This window comes from Phalacrocorax aristotelis, chromosome Z (assembly GCF_949628215.1).
Source record: "Phalacrocorax aristotelis chromosome Z, bGulAri2.1, whole genome shotgun sequence".
NCBI classification, from domain to species: Eukaryota; Metazoa; Chordata; class Aves; order Suliformes; family Phalacrocoracidae; genus Phalacrocorax; species Phalacrocorax aristotelis.
Genome location: NC_134311.1, coordinates 16,871,677 through 16,894,420, shown reverse-complemented (window position 1 = coordinate 16,894,420; position 22,744 = coordinate 16,871,677). Strand labels below are relative to the sequence as shown.

The following is a 22,744-nucleotide window of genomic DNA, read 5'->3' as shown; positions in this document are numbered from 1 at the left end:
GCATCCAAGTCATTTACAAATTGATTAAATAGTACCAGCCCCAAGATGGGTCCCTGCAGAGCCCCACTAGTGACTGGCCGCCAGCCAACGTAACCCCATTTACTACAACCCTTTGAGCCTGACCCACCAGCCAATTGTTCACCCTCTGCATTACGTGTTTATCCAGCTGTGTGCTGGGCATTTTGTCCAGGAGGACACTGTGAGAGACAGTATTGAAAGCTTTACTGAAATCCGAAAAGACTACATTGACCGGCTTCCCTCGGACAGCTAGGTGGGTGACCTTGTCATACAAGGAAATCATATTTGTTAGGCAGGACTTTCCCCTCGTGAACCCATGCTGGCTGGGACCAATGACTGCATTGTCTTTCAGGTGTTTTCAGTAACTCCCAGAATAATCTTCTCCATAATTTTACCAGGCACAGAAGTGAGACTGATGGGCCTGTAGTTACCAGGCTCATCCCTGTTGCCCTTCTTGAAGATTGGGATAATGTTTGCTAGATTCCAGTAACTGGGACCTCTCCAGATTCCCAAGAGCATTGAAAAATCATTGAGAGAGGTCTTGCTATGACATCAGCCAGCTCTTTAAGTACCCTGAGACGAACCCATCAAGCTCCACCGACCTACAGGGAACTAGCTGGAGCAGCGAGTACATGTATGAAGTAAGAATGATAATTAAAAGTTTAACGGTTAAAGATATATACGGACCATATCACATACAAATAGTCTAAAAACAAACCAAAGCTTCACCAAGTTTCAGTTTTTCGCTGGAACTAAACAGATTTTATGAAAACCCGCCCAGTTTGTTTAAAAATTAATGGAAGAGATACATAAAGCTACCCTAAACATGGCACATAATAAGCCAGAATCAAGAAGTGACCTAAAGATTTTATTTTGCAATTAAAACTGATTTATTCAGGTTAAAAGAACTGCTATTCTTGGTTACCACGTATCTCCAGATTTTAGAACGAAAAGATCTCAACTTGTCAAACTTATCTTTTAGTTCTAAACTGCAAGAAGCCATTGAGACAAAAAAACTCTGTATCCATCCACAGCTGACAAAAGGACTGCACTTCACCTAGATATGTACAAAACTCATAATGCCATTCCACAGTCTTGCAACATTACTTCCCCAAAATGCTGTCTTCTGTCTTTTCAAAACATAAAGACTATGAAACACACAAAGGCTGAAGAGAAAGTTGGTAACCAAAACAAACACATTTTCTCCATGGAAAACTTCTCTTCCAGAAGATAGTGTTCAGTTATTTGTAAAGAAAGGGCAGGAGACTCATGCATTCTGTTCGCTAGAAGACTGATTTTTTTCTTGATAAGGTAAAACTGGACGGCAACTCAGGACAAATACTATGACCAAATAAGATTTCCCATTATTATATTTAAAAGCCTTATTCAAGAGGTGCACTTTTTTGATACAATTTAACATAGAACTACACCATGTATAATGCAAATCATATGGTAAGGATAGTACTCAGAGTTGTGGCTATTTTGAGACCGTTGCAATTGCTGAATGCAGGGTATTACCAGAAATATAAACAATCTAAACAGGATTCACAAGCAGATCATAAGCACTAGTCAAATTCAAGGTAAAAATAATTGCAACCAAAATTGCAACTGCCAGCAATGGATGACATGAGATGAACAATATATTTCCAGCATCAACACCAATGCAATACAGATGACTAACCCTAGCCTGCCAGCAGAAATGTCTGACATTTAATTGATCAGTTTTCCTAACTGTATTTTGGAAGCTAGTCATTAAATATTCCACAAAATTTTAATGCAAAAAGGGCATTTCCTGTCTGGCAAATTGGCTTGCAGAGAGACGTATCCACACACATACACATTTTATACAGGTAAAAGAAGTTCTGTCTGCTCTCAGAATTCACAGCTAAAAGAGGAAAACTGCTTAAACATCACTCATATATACTCAAGAAAGAATGTTTTTTGTAGTTTCATGAAACAGTTCCACCAGGAGGAATCATCCAGCTAAAAATTACCACACAGAAATGCAGTAATAGTAGTATCAGCATAACAACATATTACATATGTTACATTGCAACAGATACTAAACAGTGATTAGGTTGTAAAATAAAGCAAAAAAAAAAAACCCAACACCCAAACCCTTCTTTTTCAGACAACAGCTACAATCCTTACTGTTTTTCTAGAACAGATTTCCTCTGCCATTGTCCTTCTCAGCTAAAACTAGTTGTCTGAACTCAAATCCTGTTACTGACAAACATACAATATAAGTAGGTGAATGAGAAAAAAAGGGGGCAAAGAAAGCACTTCCCAGTAAAAAATAGTAATTTTTAAATGTAATGAAGTATTAGATACAGGGAACAAATCCACCAACTTCTGCAAACACTAAAATTCCGCTCTAGACTGACGGCATGCATTACCTACAGGTGAACTGCTTACATTGTTCAGATTTATATTTAAGCTAGATCAAGCTTCAAAGCTATAAAGCCTCAAAGAACAGTCACACCAACAACAATCCCTAGGGGCTGGTGCGCCTTTTGAGGGTGAAGACGACTCAGTGTGGGAATTGCAGGAATACTTTAAAAGCCAGTTCTACTACTGACTGAATTATGAAGGCAATGGCCATCGCCTTATCCACACTAATGCAGATCAGGCAAGAACCAGGCCATACATGTGAGCATTTGCTGTCTGTCAGTTAACTGAGTGAATGAAGGGGCTGGTATGGCAGGCAGAAGGTAAGCAAGCATCAGGTTCAGTTTCTTTCTGTTTGCTCACTGCAAAACTGTGGACTAAAAAAGCATAACTGATTTGTAGTGACTCCTTTACAACAAGGTTGTAGTGAATTCAGTAGCTTCAGAAAGGAATCTGATCCAATACCTCAGCCAAAAACAGTCTCAGTGCTGCATGTGAAAAACTAAATCCAAGAGAGAGCACAAGGGAAATATTCTTTATTGAGCCAAAACAAAACAACTAATTGAGAATGAATCATTTTAATTACTTATGGATACAGAAATAACAACAACAAATAACAATAAAAAGATCTGCTGTCAATTAGTCTACTTCAGTTGTAACTCTAAGAAATCCTGCTAAATGCCACATGAGATTTTATTTTCCACATCTCAGAGCTACTATACCAAAATATTTGGGGATTTACTTAAACTTTCAATCAAATATAAAGTAAATCAGATGTAAATACTTCTATAGTGGTTGGCAAAACGCTGCTCCCTTAAGCACAGTTAGTATTAAAGATTTAGGCTTTAAATGTCAGAATGCCATGATGGTTGCTTTTTAATTAGGGGATAACGTTACTTTTTACAATTATAGGTCTGAGATAACAAAATGAACATATTGCCCTCTCCTAGGCATCAGAGGCTATAGTAGCTCAAGATGAATAAGATCTATGGGCAGAAAGGGAAGACTTTACATCTTCAGTTTTAGCACACAGTATGTATTTCAAGTAATGCTTGAAATCTGGTAGATGTCTGAATTTTACTCCCTAACAAGAGATACCAAGAGCATAAACCCAAGTTTCTTCACTTTCAGACAAATAGAACAGCACAATGTTACATTATGTTGAATCTATTTAGCATGCAGTGAAAAGGCCAGCACCTGATCAAAACCTACAGTTCAGGAAGGCACATCACCTGTGAGCAGTAGGAAAGACCCAGAAGTTCGAATTCAGTTCCTCCATCCCCATATTCCACTGTAACAGTGAAGTTCTAACAAAAATTACTGTGGCCTTGTAACCCTGTTTACTACACAGTACAAAGAAAGCACTATAGTATGTTCAAGAGCACTGTCATAATTAGGGGATATGGGAGCTGCACTATTGAATGAAAAATTGAAAGGAAGAAAACTTGGCCACTGGCTCCTAGCAAAGCAAGTCTGGGCTAACACTACTGCCTCTCCAGCTATCACACCTCTTACTGCTTCTTAGGCTCCCCAGTCCCTAGCTGTGTGTTGTCTCATATTAAAGACTACATGTTCTTTGAGACAGCTGTTGTGTAGTCACTCTACATTTGTCTGGCTTTTTGCATAGCCTGTGCCCTTCTCTGTTAACAGAGCTCAGTTGTACAAGAGTATACCAATTAAGTAATAAACATGATGTGAATCCACTGCAATGGACTCTGGAAGAGGTCATATTTGAAGCTTTGTAGGAGACCCCGAGGACAACTGAAAATCGTTATTCACCAGATCAGATGGTGTCCCTGCAGGTGATAATGCAGAACACAAGAAGAAAGCATCAAAGACATAGAAAGCTTGCAGTTTCATCTTTTTAGAATAGCATAGCATAGCATAGCATAGCATAGAATACTTCAGTTGGAAGGAATCTACAATGATCATCTAGTTGTGAGCAATCTTTAAGTTTAACACTATACATACATGCACTCTTAGAAGACTCCAGCTTCTCATTCATATTTACATCCTCTTCATTATCTCTAAGGGGGAAATTACTTGGATATAATCAATGAATATTCAAGCACATGACTTTGAGAATGTGAAGAGTGACACTGCAGCTCAAATGGAGGTTAATTTGCTTTTCAAGCTACCACTTCAGCTTCATGCATTCAAATTAAATGACAACTTGATATATGGTTAGACTATGTCAATACTTTTAAGTCATATAAGGGTTTGTGACATTGTAAGGCAGTCTGAAGTGCACTATGCAACTGATTTTTATTACGTTCTAGGGCTCTCAAAGTGTTTTTTCTAATTATGTGAAATAACATTTTTTCTATTACTTGTCATGCTCAGTGTCTGGATTGTCTCTTACTGACTGAGTACCTCTCTTGTACTACTTTGTTTTATTTACTTTTCTTCCTTCTATGTAAGCCAAGAAAAATATATCATGCAAAGGAAATTATTTGTCCAGTCAAATTTAAAATATAAAAATATAAAAGGAAGGGTCAATAGGAGCAGTGGGAGATTTGAAGGAGTACAGATGAATTTTAAATACCAATTTATTGTTAAAAAAAGAGAAAAGCCAACAGTGAGGCTGAAAAATTATGCAATTTATTCCAGTGAAGGAATGAATTCTGAGACCAGGATTACCTTATCCCTTATCACATTTATTCAGAAGTTTTCCTGAGTTTAAAAGTTCATAGCAGTAATTCATAATAGTATGACACTTCTAAAGCAAGACAAAATAAAAGTACTGCTTTTAATCACCATGCAAGTACCATCAGGGCACAGCTACACTGATAGGACAGGAAGAAGGAATGCAGCAAAGCACAACAATTTTTTCAAGACCAAAATATGCTATTTTTAAAATTTAACTTCAGTCATGCAGGAACAATCCACCCACAGCCCGGAAGAGGCACAAATACTGAGCCCAGTTCTCTTCCTAATGAAGTCAACATACATTCAGCACTGGTTTTAGATAAGAAAAAATGTATTTGCTTCTGGCCAAACATAATGGAACTTCTCCTAGTCATCTACCTAGACCTCAAGATCACATGTCCATCCATATTGCTTGCTATAAAGCAATCCTATGGAGTCTTAAGGGACATGATTTCAAGGAAGTCATGTGGACATAGGTAATAGTGTATGGTTCACCTACTCTATCTTCTGTCCCCATGAATTGCATGGAAAATTCATGACAAGTTGAGGCATTTTAACATCAAGTATTTTTAACACTTACAATGACTGACACTATGTAGTCTATAAGTAATATGTACATCAGGATACAGACAGTGAAGATAAAGTATGATTATTAAGACATAGTTCTTTGTGTTTATTAAAATTTTTTAGCATTGAATAGTACTCTACATAATCTACCACAAAAGCAAAGTGTTACTCCAAGGGTGACATCTGAGGTCCACCAAAGTACAAGCAATCTTTGCCATTAGTATCTGTATGACTTGCCTTAAGGCAAGGAGTGTCTATTTGGCTGTTAGGAAGTACTTCCTTCTTGCTTTTCTAAAACCCACTCCATTTAATGGGTTAGGAAAGCCAAGGCTGACCTAGCGCTGAATCTGGCAAAGGATGTGAAGTGTTAACAGGAAAGGCTTCTACAAGTACATAAAGAGCAAAAGGAAAACTAGGGAAAACATAAACCCGCTCCTGAATGGGGCAGGGGAACTGGTGACAAAGGAAACAGAAAAGGCCAAGGTACTCAATGTCTTGTGTCAGTCTTTACTGGTATGACAGGCTGCAGGAATCCCAGGCACCTGAGTTTAGAGGGAAAGTCTGGAGCAAGGAAGGAGGAGGCGGAGGACAAGGTGAAGGACAAGGCTGGGGAACACTTACACTGGACACATGTAAGTCCTGACAGGCTGCACCCATGAGTAGAGTGAGACGGCTAATGTCATTGTGTGACCACTCTCAATTATCTTTGAAAGGTCACAGTGGTTGAAACTGGAGGAGAACACAGGTCACTCCTGTCTTCATGAAGGGCAGGAAGGAAAACCTGGGAAAAAGCACACTGATAAGTCTCACCTCAATCTCTAGTAAGGTGATGGGAATCTTGCTGCAAAGCACTTCCAAACACATGAAGCGCAAGAAAGTAACCTACAGTAGTCAGCATTGATTTATGAAGGGAAAACAATGTATAACCAACCTGACAGCATTCTACAATTAAGTAACTAGCTTGGTGGATGGCGGGATAGCAGTGGATGTTGTTTACTAAGACTTTTGACACGGTCTCCCGTAGCACCTTATAGACAAGCTGACAAAGCCTGGATGAAGTAAGTGGACCGGAGTTGGGTTCAAAACTCTCTGAGTGGCTGGGCCCAAAGGGATCAGCAGCACAAAGTCTAGTTGGCAGCAAGTCACTAGTGGTTTAGCCCAGCTGTCAGTACCGGTGTCAGTACTGCTTAAAATCTTCATCTTAGCAGTTAAATAGAACTGGACAATGGGACAGAGTGCAGTCTCATTAATTTTGCAGATGATACAAAACTGGGAGGAGTTGTCCTGCCATTCAGAGGGACCTGAACAGGCTGATGGACTGGGCAGAGAGGAATCACGTGAAGTTTGACAAAGGGAAATGCAAAGTCCTGCATCTGGGGAGGAATAACCCCATGCACCAGTACATGATGGGGGCCAACCAGCTGGAAACGAGCTTTGCAGAGAAGAACCTGGGGGTCCTGTGGACACCACACTGACCACGAGCCAGCAATATGGCCTGGTGGCAAATGCAGCCAACAGCTTTCGGGGTTGCTTTAGACTGTTGCCAGCAAGTCAAGAGAAGTGGGCTTTCCCAATGAAGCTATACCTGGAGTACTGGGTCCAATCCTGGGCTCTCCAGTAGAAAACAGATATGGACTTCCTGGAGCAAGTCCAGTGTAGAGACACATAGATGATTAAGGGACAGGAGCCTCTTTCATATGAACAGAAGCTGAGAGAGCTGGAACTGCTGAGCCTGGAGAAAAGAAGGGTCAGGAGAATCTTAACCATGTGTATAAATACCTGATGGGTTAGAATGAAGAAGAGGGAGTGAGGCTCTTCTCCTTGGTGCCCACTGACAGGACAAGAGGCAATGGGCACAAAGTGAAACACACGAAATTCCATCTGAACAGAAGACAACACTTTTTTACTGTAAGGCTGGTCAAACAATGTCACAGGTTGCCCAGAGACATTGTGGAGTCTCCATGCCTGGAGATACTCAGAAGCCAACTGGCTGCAGTCCTGGGCTTAACCTGCTTTAGCTGACCCTGCGTGAGCACAGGGGTTGGACTAAATGACCTCAGGCAGACCCTTCCAGGCTAATACTTTATGTCCTTTAACCTCAGCAACTCTGTGCTATCTTGGGGGATAATGCTGATCTATCTATGAATTATTTCTGAGGATACATAAAGCTGTCAAAAATGTCTTTCAGTCATTTTTCCCCTTTTTCCTTTAGAAAATGAATTTTCCTTCTCTGAAAATTTATTTTTGTTGATGGAAAAATATTTTTTTAAATTCAGTCACTGCTGTTAAAATTTCTGCTTTTAAGTGCACTGTTTGCCTGCAGTGTCCATTTTGTGTGAAACCATTGGAACATTTCATATGTGAAAATCAAGTGTATTTCAAGGGGAAGACGGTCATCTTTTTTGTGAGTGGAAGAAGTGGCCCTTTCATACCTGAGTGATAAGAACATCACACTTGAAGTAGCTTGCTTTTTTTTGGTGACTATTTCTTATGCCTCTAGATGACTGGTTATTAAACTGACAAGTAGATAATTTTAAATGGACTTCAGTATTTCTCCAGCAACAGAGATTTGAGAACTATTAATCTCTACATTAAGCAGAAACACTTTGTCATTTTAGAGTCATGTCACCACAAAATGTTTAGTGGGAAGACTGAACAAATTCATTTTTAGAACTAGCTGTAACTGAAGATAACATGCGGTTAAATACATATTCATACAGCAGTTTAAAGGAAGAAGCAGAAGCTTGTTACCATTTAAACATCCTTTCTGAACAAGTGAAGGGAGCAGCAGTTATGCCCAAAGAGAGTCAGTGGCTGGCAGGAAGTAGTACTCCGCAGTTTAGGTAAATGGGATGAAAGTAGCAGTGGAACTAAGTAGAACTACAGGATATTTCCACACTTGACTAGTTTAATGCCCTTTAACAAAAAATGGCTGAGAAGAATGAACGTTGTTTCATTTTATCTTCCCTCAGAGGTAAAATCTCTTTTTTATATGGAAAATTGCTAATTAAGGAATGAGCTTATAGAAATTAATGGTTAAGGTTACTTTGTGGTCCCTATGTGTGAGAAGTGTAACAATATGTCACAGGGGAGAGTAAAGGATGGTGCTGTAGTGCACTCAGTAGAAACTGTATGTCTGTGCGTGGTACCTCAGTTAAAGCACTGCTTTTTTTGCTAGCACAAGTTGGCAAGAGGACGAGCAGCAGAGCCAGACCAGGTTCCAGTTAAGATATTAGAATTTGGAATAAATCCCACCGCCTGCTTTTCTTACAGTTAGGCTGTGGATTGAATCCAAGGCAGCAACCGTACGTTCCACTCCAGATGAGCACAGAGCATCCAGTACAACTACTCTCCTAATCTGGCCTCTCGTGTCACTACATCAATACCAACAGTGGCATTATAGAAACATATTATGGTAATGGAACAGCATGTATTCTTGCTGTGTGTTCTACTGAGGTTTCTGTCCGGTCTTTCCTTCCATTTATACACGTATGTAACATATGTCATTTACAGAGGGCAGTTGTTTGATCTGGTTTTGATCTCCATGTCAGTGAGTCTTAAAGCCCATAGAAACAGCTAGCTGGTGTGAAATAACTGAAACAGTTGCCATATAAGCTAGAGTACAATGAAGTAAGCATATTAATATTGCATGACTCTAGGGTATTTCATAATAAGAGCAAATCGCCTTGTAGTAGTTCAAAGCGAATAAAAACATAAACTAATCAAATACAGCTAATGTCTCTTTTTCAGCAGATTAGCTGACCTCTTATTTGTTTTGATTCTGTCACTAAAGTTAAGCAGACAGTACATTAACTTTTTTACAGTGCTTGAATCACGTATGCTGTTTCAGTTTTAAAACAACAGCTATTAATTTCCAACTCCAAAAGGTTTCTCCTTCAAGGCTAATTGAAACAAACAAGTTTATTTTTCTAGGCCTCATTCCAGAATGCTCAAGTGCATGTATTCTGGCTGAGTGCTTGGAGTCCAGTTTTCTCTATGCTTGAATCTTGCAGGAAATATAAAACTGTGGGGTGGAAAGGATGGGGTTTTTATGAGAAATCTGGGGTGGTTTGCAGTGAGAAGATGTCTTTCATGTTTCATTACAGTAAAAACAATTCTTCAGTTAGTCAGATCACTCGGTAGCCTGAATATTGATTCCTTTTTGTTAGGTTGCTTTTTTTCTTTTCTACCACTTGTGCATTTCATGCCTAAGTTCAGCCAGGAGCTCCTGGCTCATTCATGTACCAAGCAGGACTGACTCCTGCCACCTTTGCTTTATTTCCTGCCTGCTGGGATGGACTTTTCTTGAGCTTGGAGAGGATTCAGACTCCTCTTCTTTCCAGGGCTGTATCCCATGGGATTCTTCCAAGTAGATCTCTGAAGAGATATATGGACTAGCATTGGTGGCTGTTATGTTAAGAATGACTTATTTCTCTAAGTATTTATCTTCTATTATTTTGCTAGCTTATAAATTTGTGTGAAACTAAAAAAAAAAAAAAAAAAAAAAAAAAAAGGAAGTTTACATTTCAAACACTGGATATCATAATACTAGCAATGTAGGATATCCAACATTGAGAACCAAACCCAAGGCAGAGATGAAGACTAATTTTGCATTTTATATACATTTTTACAGGTTGGCTTGGTTTCAATACTTTCTCATTTTAGTGTCCTCTTAAATATCGAAGTATTTAACAGAGAAAAGAACAAAAAAGATACAATACTGTTTAAAGGGTGTGTAAAAATAAAAATACCTATCAAAATAATTGTTTGCATAATCATGATATAAACAAGCTGCAATTAGGGTGTACTTGTCATTTCATTATGCTGCTCATTATGACCAAGATATCCTGTTTGTTCTGCCTGTTCAAACAGAAGAAGAAAAAAAAAGGCAACCTATTCATGAAAGCAATTCTTTACTGTTTCAAAAGGAAGCTGGAGCTGGTAAACACATGTTCGTATGGGAAATTGCCATAATCCTGACTATATCCCAACAGGCTCTGAAAATATTTCTCACAAAGTCTCTTCTATAAAATCTAGAACATGTGTACAACAGACTATGTTTCACGTCCTTTTAAGGAACTTGCTAGATTAATAAAGAGGATGTGACTCTGGCACTTCCTTTCAAATGTCTGCCTTTTGCTACAGGTATTCTGCAATATTTGTTTTCTCTCCTATTTTCATGATTTCTGCACTTTCATCAATCTGTGAAAGAGGCCATGGAAGTTTACATCTAGACCTCCCACTGACGGCATCTTACTGTAGGCTTCTAGTGCAGGACATCCAACACAGAGTCTATTGATAAATGCATTTCATTATGTTTGTACCATTAAGCTCCTACCATTCTTCCAGGACAATTATTAGAGAAATCAATACAGCTGTTATTTTTTATGTGGTTGCTAAGAGGTTTTGAAATTGATCTTACAGTTTTTTTATTACTATTGACTGATACGTCAAAAAGAACACAAACAGATCAACACAGCTCCCTCACTAATTGTCATTCAGCTAAATATCTATAAGCCATTAGGGACATATAAAAGTCACAAATTTCTGGATGGGGAACAGTAACATTGATGAAAATTTTTAAAACTTCACCACTTGAAAAATGTAGGTCACTCTTTACAATCTAAAATGGACAGCATGATTTCCTCAGCTATTTTTCTTCACTTTTTTTCTGAGTTTTCATCCTCTTGCCTCAAACATGGCAATTCAGTTAAAGAAAATGAGATCACCCTAGACATGGAAACATTCTGAATCAACTAGAAAAAAATGCAAGAATATCTTGAACTTTTTATTCTGAATATAGTTCTTTCATATTCCAAATCACACACCTAGCAATCAGTCTTCCTGAAGAGCAATGGGATCCAGTGTCACCTACTATAATTATCTATTTTTATCAAAACCATAACCAGTAGCAGTCAGACTCTGCCAGAACTGATGTGTATGTTGTCTCTGAAAGCATGTATTGTCTCCCCTCTCAACTGCTATTTTTTCCAGAATTGTTTACCAAACAGATGAACAGGCATGCCTCATTGTCTTCCACATACTGGAGCAATACTGATCTTTATGATTTGTGCAAGTTTAATTTATGTGTTTAAAAGATAACACAGATAAGGAAAGGGGGTGGGTGCACTTCTGCCCTGCGTAATTTACTACATTTGTAAAAAGTGGATTTAGAACTCCTCCATCCTGATTTACCAGTATTTTACTCTCACTAACCCTTACTTTGTATTGGTAGAAAAAGCTGCATAAAATGCAGGAGAGAGAAAGAAAAATTCAGACCTTTAATGCTCATACAGAAATTTATAACTGATGCCCTCCATGTTGAAGTATCACAGATGGTAAGATCAGTTTTTAAACCAGTGTGTTTTTCTTTACCACATACGAAAATATTGCAACAGTATTTTTAACTTTTTGGATGACAGTTGGCCACAATGACTTGCTACTACAGTTAGAAACCAGACCACAGATGTCCTACCACTAAAGTTTAAATCTATCCCTTGGGTTTGACTCCACACTATGAATTACTAGAACAAACAGAAAAACTTTTCATTTGCACTTCTGTTACTTTCCATCCAGGACTCTACTCTCCAGATAACTATTCAGACTTCCCTGCTCCATTACATGTGACTATCTCTTAAAGCCCAAGATTTTAAGTCCTCTGCATAAAGGACTCTAGCTACTTCTGTGGGTGTCACTTTTAATTAAGGACACATGGAAAGGAAATGAAGGAGCCAAAAAGCAGCCTGGTTGTCTGGAAAAACACCAGAATACATGGACATGGGTGACAACAGTAGGAAAAATCAGAGCTGGATAACAGGAAATGTTTGCAGCTGAAAGAAACAGTCTAGTGCCTCTTGTTCAAGCATATGAAGAAGCCGAATGACTCAAAAATCAGCCTCAAATGAAAGAAAAATTGGGGAAACGACCCCAAAGTTTCAAAGGTAACAGAAAGACAAAAATATTAACAAGGATGAACCCCTTGAAACTCTTAAAAACACAGTTTTATTTTCTTTTTATATATTCCACTCAAACTTCACTGAACAGGAAGTCATTCATAAAGCTATCAAACCATGTAGTGAGCTAGACAGTGAGAACTAGAAAGTTTAGTAGCTAAAGATAATCAAGTAGGGCCTGATGATAAACCAGAATGGGACAACAGAGATACACTTCTGTATCGACTGTTTTGTAACTAAGTGTTTTAAGCAGCTGTAGCTTCATTTTTGCTTCACACCAACTACATTTCTGTTTAAGGCAACAAGAAAACATGCCAAAACCAGATGGTTCTAATCTCGTAACTATTCACTAATATCCAATTCTGATTCCTAGCCGCTAGCCTTCACAAGTAAAATTATGCAACCATATCACTTAGGATGACCTCTGAAAGAGACTGTAATTTAAGATAAAGAAACTGTATGCCTGAGCTGCTTATCATACAAAGAGAAGGACTGAGCTCTCACCATTGAGCTATTATCTTCATTTCCAGTGCTCCTCCAACTCCTCCACCTCCACTGAGATAGCCTTTACTGCACTCTTGAACTCTTCTCTAGTAATGACGATTGGGCCCACCAAGAACAGCTGTTACATTTAGTACAATCCGTTGACAGGGATTATTGAAAGAATGTATGCCCAAATAGCACAGTATCTGTTTTTTTCACTAAAAATTATAAAACCCAACATTTCTGCTCATAGTTCTAGGAGGGTTTAAAAGAATAAAATTAGAAACTGGGAGTATATCTATTTACTAAGGAAAAAAAACCTGAGAACATTTGGCAGACAGCAGCTTAGTTTCACAAGCAAATATTTAGTTATCTGCAACTGACAAGTAAGCAGAAACACTGATTGGCTAGATTTGGTTTAAAATCTGTGCAAGTAATTTAGCATCAATGTTATAATGTTTAGTTTTTAAGTAAACAATATTGTCATAGGAAAGCTTGCGCTTGTGGATAGTAGCACTGTAATTGGTAGTTTCATTAACATAATTTTTCTGCATCTATAAAGTACATCATCAGTCTTGGCATGTGACCAAGGTACAAGTGTAGTCACTTTACTGGGAACAAATGCAGTTGGCTAGGCAGTGTTCTAAGACTGTTTTCCCATTTTATCAACAAAGGAATATTTCTTTTACTGCCTCTTTCTCTCCCCCACACATACACTGAAACAAGCAACAACACACCAGGTAGGATCTGTCCCAGTCCCAGGAAGAGAAGACAGCTTTAATACTGTTCAGAACAAATCAGCGCTGGTTGCAACTCTGTAAGAGATTATTCCTTTTAAATCACCTCCAATCTTTTCCATTCTCTTTTCCATTCACTTGTTGCAAGGCAAAGGGGCATTACTTCTGGTGAGCAGGGAGGAACAAGGATTTCCTGGTTCATATATCCCAGAATTTGCATTGTGGAATACTGTCAAAGTTGTGAACCTTACGTGGTCCAGGATGTTCATATGGTGTTCCAATTATACAGATGATTCACTGATCTTTATCATAGCCATACAGTCTGAAAAGGAACCCTGGATTGCAATGTTATTTCACCACTTAGCTACTACTGACAAATATGATCTTAGGTTGCTTGTTATCTAGCAAATCTATCTTCCAAGAAGTATATTCTTGCTACTAAAAAATCAGCTGTAACTCTCATGAATGCTCTTGAGAGATGAGAAATGATGTCTTACCATTTCAGAAAAACCCTGGCTGGGCAAAGAAAAGACTGCATTGTCTGCAGCTGCCAGAGTCCTCTGCGAACTGGTGATTCAGGCTTACGTAAAATATGAATGTCCCTTACGTAATCACCATTAGTTCTTTTTGTGCATAGTTGTGGTATCATAGTAAAATCTTATATGAAACACTGTGCTGAATGGGCAGTTATTCTGAATTAGAAATTTTGCAACTTCACTGCCTTAAAAACAATACTGAGTTTAGATAAGCCAGAATAACAGGACAAGTACATTCTGAACCTGCCTGAAATCCTGGATCTGACAGTCTCCAAGCCTCACAGCCAAGTTCTCAAAGTTCTGACTGTTTATGAAGAATTTCACCCACTTCAGCTGTTAAAACAAAGATCCAACACAGTCACAAGTGGAAATGAGCAACCGAGTTTTGTAGCAGTACTGGTCTTTGTGGATTTGCAGAAATGCATGCAGACCGATAAGAAGTGCTGAAGAGTCACATAAAGAAACTACTAAATGGCTTATCGCGGAGTTTCAACAAGACATTGGGCACATCTGTAGAACCATAAGTGGTAAAGACAATAATCCCTCCTCTGATAGATAGATTCAAAGAGCCCAGCACCAAAATACTTACGAAGCCACATTCTTTCCTGCAAGATGACTCAACTTTCCATTTGCCTGCAAGTTAGTTAAGGCTTGTACAAATTCTTTAAAAATGTAACAGGACCTTTTAGGCAGTTATTTCCATGCTAAGGAAAGTGGATCTAAGTAAGATCTTTCAGAATCAGCTGGCAGTCTCCATAGGGCAGAAAATACACCGTTGTGTACTTGTATATATATGGAAACCAAGACTGCATATAACAAGCAACTTACAGAGTATCACACTCTATCTGATATACTACAGAATCTAAAATTCAGGTTTACACCGAACAACCAGACAGGATTTGCTGCCAGTACAGCTGAGATTCACCTACCCACCTGAAAACCAGAGCTGCCAAATCAGCCAGTGTCCAAAAGTGAACTCAGGGGAAGGTACTTTAGCCCTCAGAAATCATGACATATGTGCACTTTCCAGTTCAGAAATCTGAAAAGCTCCCTTTGAGTCTAGAAAAGAGCAAGCATTGACTATCCTCCTGCTTTCACCAATGAATGATGTAACAGTTCTGGCATCCAAATCACCACCTCTTTCAGCCACGACAGAGCGCTGTAGAGTACTCCATAGGGTGTGAGTGAGGGATACAAAAACCCAAGATTACTATCTGTTTCTTAATGTACACTAAATTTAGTTTTCAAAGCAAGAAAGAGAATTACTTCCTTCACACTGCAGAATTATGGAGAAGTAAATACAGCATTGGTAGTTCTTTCACTTACTCAATTTTATGGAACCAATTTCCCTCAAAGCAGGTTATTTATTATGTTGCCATCCTGAAGGCCCATGTCTAGAAAAATTGTAATCTGCAAATATTTTTAAAAGATTTTGTAAGTGCTGTAATTTTTCAAGCATCCTGTTTGGTTTAAACCACTACTTTTACAGGAAAAGATTTTTTGTGTCTGTTGGTCCTGGTGAAACTCGTATTTTCCACATTGCAGTTGGAGATCTAAAATACACTTAGGGAACATTATATTATACTATATTTGTAGTTAAAACATATTTTTCACTTTCTCCTCCATCACAGCAATTAATCTTAACACATTTTTAAAATTAAAAAAAAAGAAGAAGAAAGTGCTTTTCTTAATTTTGTTTCCAAACTGTTTCAAGAGCCAAAATTATAGCAATGGATTGATACTGCCATATTTTCTTATGGAGGTTCTAATAAGATTGAATTTATGATTAACCACACTGCACTATACCCATAATCAAGACAACCTCTGAAATTGCAAGATCTCAGCAATATGTAAAAAGGAGCTCTGTTATTCTTAACAAAATGGCTTTTTCCTTTGCTTGCTGAAATGGTGAAAAAACATAAAGGATACAATATCAATGAATGGACTAAAACAAAACAAAAACAACTGAACCATAGGGGGAAAAATTTACATATCCTACCAAGCTATGAATAAGATTAAATTAGACCAGAAGCATGATCTGGAACAATCAGTAATAACACAGAACATGCACAACAGTGGGAAACTGCCATTGATATATTTTGGAGCACTGAATGTACAAAGGCTCAAGTTACTTGCACAGCTAGTAACTAGTTCATTGTACCTCCTCTGTGCTTTAAAAATATTTTCTTAAGCTGAGCTACTCAAAAAAAGTCTTCAAATATATTTGTTTTGAGTATCGGCAATTTAACACTAACACCAAACCCAGGTTAAAACAATATATTCACATACAGATCGGGAGATAGTGCATGACATAACTTTCCATGGAAAATTATGATTGAGAAGAAACAGCAGGAATTAACAATTCTGTTGTTCAGTCATTTTAGAAATGTGAAATCTGACCAGAAAAGCCTGCTTAACAAAGTAAGCTTAAAAGATACTAATCTTTTTTCTCTACTTCCTGCAAAATTTTAGGGAAAAAAGCTGCTTCTACTCCAAAGTGTGACCCCTTGGAGAAAATGCACATACAATATTTGCAATTACTAGGAAAAGCCCACTGCAAATTGATTTTATGACTTTACAAGTGAAAACACAGCAGCTGAACTAACAAAATCAGGTTGAATTTATTTTTTTTTAATAACTACCTCTTGTATCAGTAAATTCTAAGGCAGAAATAAATTTTATTCCATGTTACCTATCTGTTCTACTTTAAATATCAATGGCCATGCAGGAAATTAATAAATGTGAATCCTCAGGAGGCTTTCATGAGAACACTAAAATGAATGGTTACACATCTGCAGTCTGAACTTTGAGATGAATACAAGCAAATTGTGAATGTGCATTTTTCAAATGATTGCACCCATTACTTTCCACTGACTCATGATTGTTGGAAAAAATGAATAATACATTTTAATATAGTATAGAGATTCAACAATCACAAATACAGAGAGTATGTATGGGTATATATCCATCTTCTATGCATACATAATACTAAAGCTATAGGTTGTCATCTGTTTTTAATACTAAAACACCAAATAATTTATAATGCAGAACTGTAAAACATATATATAGAACACTGCATCAATCATGTACAAGTACTAGTGCTGTTCAACATTTCTGTAAATCCTCCATTAAACTTAGATTTGAGACTGAACCAAAGACTTATACGGATCAAGTCATGGTTTCTTAGAACACTGAAAGAGAGACATAAATGCTGCGCTATTTCATGTCAGGATTATTTGCAGTTCACTTCATTATTTCAAAGAATATTAGTGACTGAAACACAGTGCACTCCACTTTAAAGCCAGTGCTATTCTTTTTCTTTAATTCAGAAGGTAACTACTAAATGACAATTGGGAGATCAGCTGACAGGACTCCTAAATTACTTGACAAAATCAGTACACTGCTAATATAAGCAAAAAAAGAGCAGAGCCTTGTGCAGCTACTCAGTAACACTGTCAAATAAGAAGGAATTAACTATTTGACTACTAATCATGTCTTGCTTTGCATTTCCACATTCTCTGTCAAGCCTCATAACGTACCATAAGCCAATAGTCAAGACAACAACCATGACTTGCTCTGTAGGTAAAACACACAGAAAAATTAAAATTCAACCGTTATATCCTAAATGGTGGCCGAAAGTATAAAGCCCATGTGTCACCTAAAACTACTCCATAGTAATGTAAAACTTTACCAAAATAAAGAAACACCACACGAGAAAGCATGTGTGAGTATACACACTACCCTTGTATTTACTTGAGCAATACTTCAGAGACATTCCATTTTTAGGAGAACTAAACTTAACATTCAGGAAATTAATAATTACATATGATTCCCAATCAACTTCAGAAGAAAGAGATACATATAAATATGGAAGATATTTTGCTTTAACAACAGTTTACTCCAGGTACAATTTGAAGAGTCCTGTGCTGTAAAAGTGGTCACAACCTCTAAAGCCTTTTGGCAAAGGTAATGAATATTCAACATCTGCAGGGCTGTTGCAAGTTCATGAACTATAGAAATAAAAAAGATTACTTCTTTTGGTAGCCTAGTTCTTGTGTAAAAATCCAAAAATAATACACCCTAGTAACGGCATCCACAAGGAACAAGATACTTGGCCCCAAAGTAAGAGAGCAGCAACAGGCTTATGGCAACTACCACTGCTAATATAGGCTCCAGCACTTACGTTAGGATGAAATCAAGCATAGCAGAGCTCAGCCTTTCCAAACCATCCGTTGGTTCAGGGGGAAGTGGGGAATTCTATGTCAATGTCTTTAATAAATCAGATGTGACTCATTGCATTCTTATTGGAAATCAGAGACTGAGATCTCTCCTTTTTCCACTGAACCAATGGCAGCAGCACTGGGAGCAGTAGCACTGGGGCAGGGATCCTTCGTAAGTTTCTGCCCTCAGTATAATCAGTTCAATTAAATCCTTGTATCCGACACTGCAGTTTTGCGACACAGTGCTCAAATCCTGGCCTTGGTTTGTCTCCTTAATGCCATGCAACACCCTTATTCACCTCATCTTCTCCAGTGGCACTGATCATAGAAAAGCATGGAACTAATTTAATCAGTATAACATCCCCATAAATCTTCCTAAGCTGTGTTTCTTTGAAGAACACATTTCATTTATAACTGTTGTTTCAATAAACCAAGTAATCTGAGATAACTTTGCTCAATATATTTCAAATGCTGAAAGCATCTGTTAGGTCATGTTGGGTTTTGGGTTTTTTTTATTTTTTCTTTCAGGATGAGAAAAAAGCATTTTTCAAACACTTCCCTGCATCTTTCATTTTCTCATTTAAATTCCTTAACCCAAACTCAATAATCATCCATTAGAATTTCAACACCTTGTAGTCCCACAGTGGTCTGTTCAATTACTTTAAGAAATATCCTGGGAAAGAACTAATGCCAAACAGTACTCTCTTAAGTTTGTAACATTCAAATGCAGTATCTGAATTTGTATCTGAAGCTAGAGATTTAGAACTTGCCTCATTTACATTTGCCTGCCAAAATACATATCCTGCATTTAGTCCCATGATGATTTTTTGCTTCATGTGAGCTTTAATTATAAATTAAAGCAAAAACTCCTATGTAACATTCCCTGCAAGGGTCACAATACGTCAAGTGTATACCATTTGTGCGAAGTCTATGCACTGCCCTGCTCATGTGTGGAACGCCGGTTTTCTCCACAATAAGGACCAAACCACTCTCCTATTCTGTCCTCCACCTGCACACTTGTTTTCCCCTCTTCTTTAACTTTTGGACAAACAATTCTACTGTCCCATCATTTGCACACTGAAATTCACTAGGACATTCAATGTCTAAGCTCTAACAAACTGTAATACTTCAAATTACAAAGTGAAACGTCCCATTGATGCAAGCAGGTCTTACTTACACAGTCAGCATCTGTGCACAAGTGGGTAACCAGCATTACACTTCCATTTGGTACATGCGCCAGCCTTGGGTAGGGCATATCACACAGAGCATGTATCAGTGCATACTGTTGCCATGGGCCAAAAAACCAAACTTTGAACTCAAACAACTCACAAGAACTCACTATCCTTGTCACTCAGACCAGTCCAATTTCATTTGAGACTACTTGATGAATCACAGAAATTAGACTGTACGCCTATATTACTTTTAACGCAAATACTGCTGAAAAGCATTTAACAATTTTACTACAAATATTGTTTTCTCATAATTAGTAATGACACTTGACATTTAACTTCTATGCAAATCTTTACTTTGATAAAATTAGAAAGGACAAAAACTTGAAAATTTTTCATACCTTATTCCTGAAGTATAGCCTATGATGTTGTTTGCAAAAATTCTAAACATTAAACAGTGTAAACTACTGTAAATTTAAGCAATGTCAAACAAGAACTTTTTATTTCAGTTAAAGTTTGGAGGAAAGTGGAAAATTCAGTGAAGAGCAGCTAAATTATTCTTGAGAGATGTCAGTGCCCTAAGATCAGAATGTAGTCTTCTGAAACTCACTGTTTTTTCATCTGTAAAATCAGAAAAAGAAGTACAACTGCACTTCTGTAGCTATACAGTGCTATCCTACACAGAGTAGTGCTATCCAGTATTATTTGTTTTAAATAATATGGGCAGCACATACCACCCAATATTAGCACTCAGTTGTATAGATATCAGTACTCTAGCAAACGTGTGGGATGAGACGATGGCAGAAAAACCAAGTAGAGAAGCAGTAATATTACTTTAAGCTGTAATTATGCAGTATTCTCTTTCAGAGATTCCTGAAACCCTTTACAAAAATTGAATTACATTTTTGAAACCGTGTTAAAGGAAAAAAAACTCACTACATCAAATACTACAACATCACAAAGTTTATGTAAGGGGACATATGTACGGGCTGATCATGGCTTGGACAAGTGCACTCTGCGCTGGGTTAAAAACTGGCTGAATGATCAAGCCCAGAGAGTGGTGGTGAATGGAGTCAAATCCAGTTGGCAGCTGGGCACGAGTGGTGCTCCCCAGGGCTCAGTGTTGGGGCTGGTCCTGTTCAATATCTTCACTGATGATCTGGATGGGGGGATCGAGTGCACCCTCAGTAAGTTTGCAGCTGACACCAAGCTGGGTGGAAGTGTTGATCTGCTGGAGGGCAGGAAGGCCCTACAGAGGGACCTGGACAGGCTGGATTGTTGGGCCGGAGCCAACGGTATGAGATGCAACAAGGCCAAGTGCCGGGTCCTGCACTTTGGTCACAACAACCCCATGCAATGCTACAGGCCTGGGGAGGAATGGCTGGAGAGCTGCCTGGAGGGAAAGGACCTGGGGGTGCTGGCTGACAGCTGGCTGAACATGAGCCAGCAGTGTGCTCAGGCAGCCAAGAAGGCCAACGGCATCCTGGCTTGTATCAGGAATAGTGTGGCCAGCAGGAGCAGGGAGGTGATCGTGCCCCTGGACTCGGCACTGGTAAGGCTGCACCTCAAATACTGTGTGCAGTTTTAGGTCCTCATTATATGAGGGACACTGAGGTGCTGGAGCGTGTCCAGAGAAGGGCAATGAAGCTAGCAAAGGGTCTGGAGAGCAGGTCTTATGAGGAGTGGCTGAGGGAACTGGGGTTGTTTAGCCTGCAGAAGAGGAGGCTGAGACCTTATTGCTCTCTGTAATTACCTGAAAGGAGGTTGTAGTGAGGTGGGTGTTAGTCTCTTCTCCCAAGTCACTAGTGATAGGATGAGAGGAAATGGCCTCAAACTGCGCCAGGGGAAGTTCAGGTTGGGTATTAGGAAAAACTTCTTCACCGAAAGGGTTGTCAGGAATTGGAACAGGGAGGTGGTTAAGTCTCCATCCCTGGAGGTATTGAAAAGAAGGGTAGACGTGGTGCTTGAGGATATGGTTTAGTGGTGGACTTGGCAGTGATAGATGGGTTAGCGGTTGGACTCGATGATCTTAAGGGTCTTTTCCAACCTTAATGATTCTATGATTCTATGATTTGCCTGTACTGATATTGATGCAGAGTCTAAGGATCACACTTTAATGTTTTACAAAAGGCTACCTAGCTCATGCAGGGGCACAACCAAAACTACTCAGAATTATCAGGTGGCTATTTCAATTTCATGTTTTCCCCCATACAGCATTTAGCAACCTAAGTCTTACATATTTTAGTCTGTCTAAGCCCTACAGTAAATAGATCATTTGTGCCTTCACCGCTTTTTCAAGGATGCTCATCAGTATTGTCCAAGTGTTTTGCAAACATTCATTAATCCATTCACAATCTCCATTGTAAGATGAGAAAGCATTATTAGCCTCATCCAGAAACTGGAAACAGAGACAAAGTGACTTACAGGAAGCCACAGAATAACACAGCAGAAGGGCCAGAATCAGAAACAGCACATGGAAGTATCTATGTATCCGTCCGCATCTCCAGACTTTACTGATCACTGCCAGAAGTGGGAGACAGCTCAAACTGCAGTTCATTTCCTCTACATACCAGATGTCAAAAGGTTCAATGCAGACAACCTAAATGTGAAAGCATACAGCTTCTGTGGCTACCCGCTATATAATGATTTGGATTTCATGCTTAGTACCATGCAAGGCCACCATCACAAAGACAGTCACACAGGCTAGTCAGTGTTACCTTGTCCGTATTATTTATAACGCTGTCTCTTCTTTTTGCAGTGTTTCACAGAATCACGGAACAGCTGAGGTTGGAAAGGACCTCTGGAGGTCATCTGGCCCAATCCTCATGCTCAAGCAGCATCAGCTAAGCCAGTTGCCTAGGACTGCATCCAAGCAGCTTCTGAATATCTCCAAGGGTGGTGACTCCACCACCTCTCTGGCAACCTGTAACAGTGTTCAGTCAACCTCACAGTCAAAAAGTGTTTCCTCATGTTCAGACAGAACGTCCGGTGTTTCAGTTTGTGCTTGTTGACCCTTTTCCCATC

The 22,744-nt window shown here is 38.7% G+C and overlaps 1 protein-coding gene across 4 annotated transcripts in view; it reads right to left on the bottom strand.

The window, feature by feature from the left end:
• Positions 1–22,744, bottom strand: part of SNCAIP (synuclein alpha interacting protein) — a 103,750-nt gene that overhangs the window by 65,293 nt on the left and 15,713 nt on the right. Inside the window, exon 1 of one of the 4 annotated variants that reach the window (XM_075078608.1) lies at positions 8,374–8,429. The exons of the other annotated variants lie outside the window; for them this stretch is intronic. The gene's annotated coding sequence lies outside the window, so the exon portion shown is untranslated. Of the gene's footprint in view, positions 1–8,373; positions 8,430–22,744 lie in introns of those variants that run through there. 4 annotated transcript variants of the gene reach the window in all.